This window comes from Rhagoletis pomonella, unplaced genomic scaffold (genome assembly GCF_013731165.1).
Source record: "Rhagoletis pomonella isolate Grant_MI unplaced genomic scaffold, Rhpom_1.0 Rhpom_scaffold_00008, whole genome shotgun sequence".
NCBI lineage: Eukaryota > Metazoa > Arthropoda > Insecta > Diptera > Tephritidae > Rhagoletis > Rhagoletis pomonella.
In genome coordinates, this window is record NW_023458562.1 from 36,590,524 (window position 1) to 36,597,502 (window position 6,979).

Below are 6,979 nucleotides of genomic sequence, written 5' to 3' on the forward strand. Positions count from 1 at the left end.
TTTTATTTTATTTTATTTTATTTTATTTTATTTTATTTTATTTTATTTTATTTTATTTTATTTTATTTTATTTTATTTTATTTTATTTTATTTTATTTTATTTTATTTTATTTTATTTTATTTTATTCTATTTTATTTTATTTTTATTTCTTATCGTTTAATTTTTAGTATTCCTCCTGCCCAATTAATTTTTATATAACTCTGAAGTATTTTTGTTAAATATTTCCATTAAATACTCCCCATAGGGTACATTTTTATATTTCCATTATTTTCTCAATAACTCAATTAAACATCTTAGCTTCAATAACTCTCGACGAATTCATCAATTTAATTCAATTAAATGCAACAATTGTATAAAATATTTAATGAAATGACTCAACTGCCTTCAAATTGACTCGTGAGCTGAAAAAAGGTAAACGCATAAAACAACGGCAAATAATATAAGAGGAAGATGTACATAGGTACATACATGAAATTCTTAGCAAAAACGTGCACAACTGTACCGCTAAATTTCGCTACAGCTAGTCACGAGATTTGCATAATATTTTAACAAAAATAATAAAATGAGCCAATAAAGTGTTGTATACAAGTAAAGACGAATGACCGTGTACGAGCAAATAATACAATAACAAAAGTACGAAAAAAAACAGCTTAAAATTTACAAATAAAACACAGAGACAAGTGTTCGTAATTTTGCTTGTCTGGCTTTCACAAATACCACAAAAAATCGCTTTTATGGCAAATAAATAAAATAAAGTCACATAAAATCTGGCGAAACGTCAGCAATAAAAGCAGAAAAAAAGCATAACAACAAGAAACAATTCTGGAGAGAAAGACAATTTTAAGCAATAAAGTAGGAAATCATGCGCCATCGAGCTACGAAAATAGCACATAGAATTTTCTGGAAACGTGGACTTTGTTGCGGTAAAAATTAAAGAGGGCATGCAAAATATTATAAATACAAAAAAATTACGAAAAATTTAATTTAGCACAACGAATTAAACAAAAAGTTGATTCCTACAGAATGTGTTGTTTTAAAAGTAGAGGTGAAAAATTCATGGCTTCATTGAAATTATTTTAATACAATTTTTTAATAAAAATAATTCGCTCTTTCCACCAGCTCATTATCAATAAACCCTAAATCTGGCACACCCACCCTCCATTACATACATATACATACATATACGTATAACAAGCCTCCTACCGCCTCTGCAATTAAAACAAGTTGCCGTCGCGCCACTCAATAAACAAACAGACACTCATAAATACTTTGTATTAATCGCTCACTCGCACACTCACTCGTTCACTCACAAACGCACTCACTCACTCCCTCCCGCCTGCTCTTTATCACTTATTCCGTTCTCGTAGGCAGCTGAGTTGTGCAACTTTTTAAACTTTCCACACTTTCCGACCGACCTTACCGCCACGCAAAAGTCAACAACAACTAACAATCAACCAGCCAACCGGCAAATGACAAAAACAAAATTGAAAAAAAAATTGCATCTGACATATTGTTTTCTTTTTCTTCGTACGTTCATCCCCACCTCAACACTCCACTAAAAGCTCCGACAGCGCCAAATCAGCCGGGGCATAGTGATTTCACATGCGAAAGCAGAAATTCCACAGAAATTCGCTCACCACATTGCTGTTGATGGACAGCAACTGGCAAGAGTATCGGGTGAAGGCGCTGTTCATACTCGTGGATAGCTGGTGCTGGTGGGGGGGTACTAGTGGTGGTGGTGTGCCGGTTCGGCCGACCGCAAAAAGCGTTCCGAGCGTTAATCACTGCTCACGTGTTTATCGGCTGATACTGAGTGGCTACACTGCTTTTGTTGTATTTTTACTTAATTGTTATTTGCTTTGTTTTATTTTATTTGTTTTTTATTGGCATTCGCGTTCGTCTTTTTCGACTTATTATTTGCGCTGCATTGTTGCTACTTTTTCGCTATATTTTATGGTTTTTTCTTACTGTTGCTATTGCTTATGAACTTCGAACGAAATGAATGAGTAGTTGTCGTCGCTTTTGTGGTTGGGATATATGTATTCATGTACCTATGTACATTAAGGTGGTTAAAAAATTTGGAAAAGTAAAGTCGGAATTTTAATACCCTCACCCTTTGGGATGACTCCATTTGGAAAAATTACTCCTGTTTTTTATTTCGATATCGAAATTTAGAAAATATTTAGAGGTCGCTCATAGTGCTCAAAACTTTCCACGTCGTTTATATGGGGAAAAATCAAGTTTTCCACTTCTCTCCAGAAGACTTCCAATAATAATACCTAACTGTTTATTTCACCATTTTTTAATACTAACGATTTTTTATGTATCCATTGCATTTTTCTGGGTTTTTGGGGGACCTCCACAAATAGTTTATATTAATAAATCGCTAAATAAAAAATTAGGTGTCATTTGAAGTATCTTGAGAGAAACAGAGTTTTTCGATCGAAAAATATTTATTTCGAAGAATTCTATACCACTTCCAAGATTAATTGTTTCTTTTCTATCTTAAATGCCTGAAAAGTTTTGAGCGCTTTTAGCGACCTCTAAATATTTTTTGATTTCAAAATAAAATTCGAGGAGAGCGTTAATATTCCGACTTTACTTTTTTCTGGACCACCCTAATGTGCACACACATATCGCACACGGTCTTCAGAAGAGTCACAACTCAAAATTTGGTATTTTTGAGATTATGCGCTAAAAATGTACGCTTTTATTTGCCTTTCAGCAAAAGCTGGAGACAATTTTTGTTATAGATAATTTGTTTAAAAAAACCTAAGGTAAAGTCGCCCTTGCCCATATGATTATCATGCGCTAAGAAATAGTTTTTCGCATTTTCTGACAAATATATTGTTTTGAGTTGTGACTCTTTTGAAGATGGTGTGCGAAATGTAGATGTGTAGCGACATGGTATGCAGGAATATAGGTTGTTTTATATACAAAAGTAGCTGGTGGAGATTTAACCAGACCCAGTAGGAAATGTTTATTTTGAAAAAAAATCGAAAACGGTTGTACATATACAGTAGGTAGCTCGAAAGCTATAGATTTAGATAATACCTTGCCTGATTGTCAGTTATCTCGTTAAAAATTACTATTCTGTAGTGCATTAATTTGTTGTAAACCGAATTAAGAAAATAACCAAATACCCATTGTGAAGCCCCACAAGGTAAAAAAATATTAAAAAGTTAACCTAATTTGTTTTAACAACCTAAAATACTACTCTCGCGGATTTTTTGAATTTTGTGGGAACACTTTTTAAATACAGTTCTTAATCGACCTTTATTAGCACAACAAATGATCTATCTTAAACTATTTTGTAGGTTATCTAGAACTAGCCGCTATCGAAATATATACATTCACACACAGATATCGAAATATTTTCATTTTCCGAACTGCGGTCATATTTCTTGTTATTTTACAATTAACGATATCATAAAATTTAAAGAAATCGATATCGTTATGGCCATTCTTAGTAAATTCGATATTGGAGTTATTTTGTTATCGATATTTTTGCTCATCGTCCTCTTAATTTTTATGGATATTGTTATCGATATCTTTTCGCTATTCTAAATAAATTTTCGTCTTTAGTTATCGATATATTTATGGATATCGTTTATCGTTATAGAAGTGTACGCCATTATTCTCTATCGATTTTGTTATCGTTAAATTTTTTCGAGTCATATCGAGATAATTTTTTTTTGACATTCGAAATGCCGAACAGCAAAATCAAAAACTACACAATAGTAGAAAAACTACGTTTTGGTAATAAATTGGAATTATTTAAAACTTTCCTACACCGATGCGCCTAATTTACATACATGAATATATACATACATACATATATTTTATTATTTTTTATTTAGAGATGTACCATAGCCATAAAACACATATGTATGTATACCTAAATATGTTTTTATATATGCACGCCAGAGCCCGATATGGCTGTATGTATCTAAGTCTTATCGAATTTCAGCAAAGCTCCAAGGCATGAAGCAGGTAGAGAACATATGCGCAGAACATACATACAGACACATATCTACAAAAGCAACGAAAGCATGATTCGCACTTTTTATAAAACAAAACACCCAGCATTGTGAGTACAAATTCCACAAAGTGATTAAATTGAATTATTTGTATAAGGAAGTGCCAATATTTATAATTTAATTGACTTCATGAATTGAGCTCAGTAAAAGCAAGGAAAAAAGGTTTCAATAAAGAAATTGACAATTGAAATTTCACAAAATCGCATTGCTATTACCTTATGCCACTCCAGTATTTACTCAACTCATTCGCTAGCACTAGCAGTGGTACCCGGTATCACACGCTACTCATACGCTTCGCAATCTCGAGCGCACATGTGACTGCGCAGAAAACATACTTAAGACACGTGCTTAACATATGTACATACATACCAATCACTCAAAGCTGTAAATTTTAAGGCATATTTTTTTCGACTGTTTCCAACTGAAATCACTTAAATGAGATAAGCAAATTATATATTCGTACCTTGGATTTTGTAGCTATAAAATAATTTTAATACCTCAAGCGGCTGCTAAAGTGATCTACTTCAGTGTTCCAACACACCCTATATACACCAGCTAAGTATTCATATATAGTACATATGCATGTATGTACATACATACGTCTGTCCACTAAGTCCCTTGTACGTAATACGTCCGCAATTCACTCGTGACTATCGCTTGACGTGAGATTCTTTTTTTTTAAGCTTAGCAGCTAAATAAGCATGCTGGCAGAGATGTATACATACTTTGAAAAATACAAATATAAATTAGTATTCGAATCAGTGAAGTTCTCGTGTTAGTTGTGATGACTTTCGCGCAATTTTTTTTTCGCTATGTCACAGCGCCAATAAAAAATGACATTGGCCAGCGTCAAGTGTTATGCAGCACTTTTTCCCCACTTCGTTCTGTTTTCTCTTGCTGTTTTTTGCAAGTTTTTTGTTGTTGCTTCCCGATGTGGTTCACGCTCTGTAGAACTGTGCTATTTTTAGAGAAATGAGTAATTTCATTTACTTGGCAGTAGCAGGCATGTTCATTAGGGTGTTCAAAAAAAAATGCATGTGAAAAAAGTGAAGTCCGAATATTAATGCTCATCACTCCTAGTATTGTTCTATATCGAAAACGAACGGTTTTATTTTCGAAATCAAAATATGTATATCTAAAGGTCACTTAAAGCGCTCAAAGTCTTCCATGTACCTACTTTGTATGGGATTTTTTTTTTTTGTAGAAATGCTATCGAATTCTTGAAACTCAACATTATTCGATCGGAAAACTACCTTTACTTTACTTCCTCTCACCTAATTTTTTGTTTTATATTATTTTGTCTTATGTTATGTTATGTTCTGTTATGTTATTTTATGTTATGTTGTGTTATGTTATATTATGTTTTGTTTCATTATTAAATTATACTGAATTAAATTTAATATAATTTTATTTTATTTTATTTACTTTATTTTAGTATATTTTTTTTCTCTGTTTCTGTTCAAAATACTTCCAATAATAAAACTCAACTGTTTATTTACCATTTTTTAATACCTATAAACTATTTTTTTGAGGGCCTGCAAGAACCCCAAAAAATTCAATGGGCGGACCCATAAAAAACCGCTAGTATTAAAAAATAGTAGCTTGAACAATTGGGTAATATTATTCGAAGTCTCCAGAAGAGTAAGAGAGTTTTTCGACAAAAAATATGGATTTTTAAATACATGATAAACTTTGAGCACTTTGAGCGACCTTTAAATATTTTTTTATTTAAAAAAAAAAAATAGCGGAATAGTATTTTCGCTATAGAGCAATCCTAGTGGTGTGAGCATTAAAATTCCAACTTAATTTCTTTTTTGACCACCCTAATGCTGGTCTGCTGATTATATGTGGTATGATTGAATCGTCTTTAAGCTATTTTTTTATTTTTTTTATTTCTTAACTTTTTTCTTGGACATGTCTTCTGCTGACGTGTTAAGAGCATGTAGGCGTGATTATCTAATAAGTTGTTATGACATGCTTAGTATTTAGTATGGTATTAGGCATTAAAAAATAGATACAATACGAATATTATTCATATTTGAATTCGATTTTTTTTAAGTTGCTTGTGTCAAATAAATTTTATTCAGAAAAATTTGGATTAAGCAAGTTCGGCAAAAAATTGGGCAATAAAATATTTAGCCAATTTTCAATTTCCCATTAATTGAGAATTAAAAAAAAAAATGTTATTACTTATAATTTATTCCCACTTAACTAAATCTGCTGAAACACAGCCCTAATTTAATCTTATTAAATTTAACTTGATTCCTCAACTATTTTTTTATTTTTACTATGTTATGTTATGCTGTTATGTTATGTTATGTTATGTTATGTTGTTATGTTATGCTATGTTAGGTTGTGTTGTATTTTGGTGTTATATTATATTAAATTTAATTTAACTTAATTTTACATAATTTTTGTATACATACCTTTCTTTTTAGTTTTCAAATATTTATAAAATTCCGTTCACCTTGGTCACATATGTACGTATGCACATATGAATGCACATTGGTTTGTGCGTAAACCCCATTCGCTCATCCAACGGTTAACTGCTTTGGCAAAAGCTCATGATTAAACTACATACATACCTGTTAATTTAAGTGCTGGCATGTGGGAGTGTGCGCAGGTATGTACATATGTATGTATGTGCTACTCACCACGTTAACTCAACATTGATATGTATTGTATGTACAGTAGGCTAGCGCGTTAAGCTTTGTAGCTTTAAATGAAAATTGTGTTGAAAATGACCATCGTTTGTAAGAGGCGACAAAAAATATAGCATGCTTTAAGGCGCAAGAGAGTTTGAAGCTTTTTGATGAAGAACGGTGTTAAGAATGAAGAGTAACTGGCATTAGTAACAGCAGCTAATTGATTACATCTTGAATACATACGAACATAATTTTGATAAATTTTGGCATCAACTAAATATTAGCATTTAATG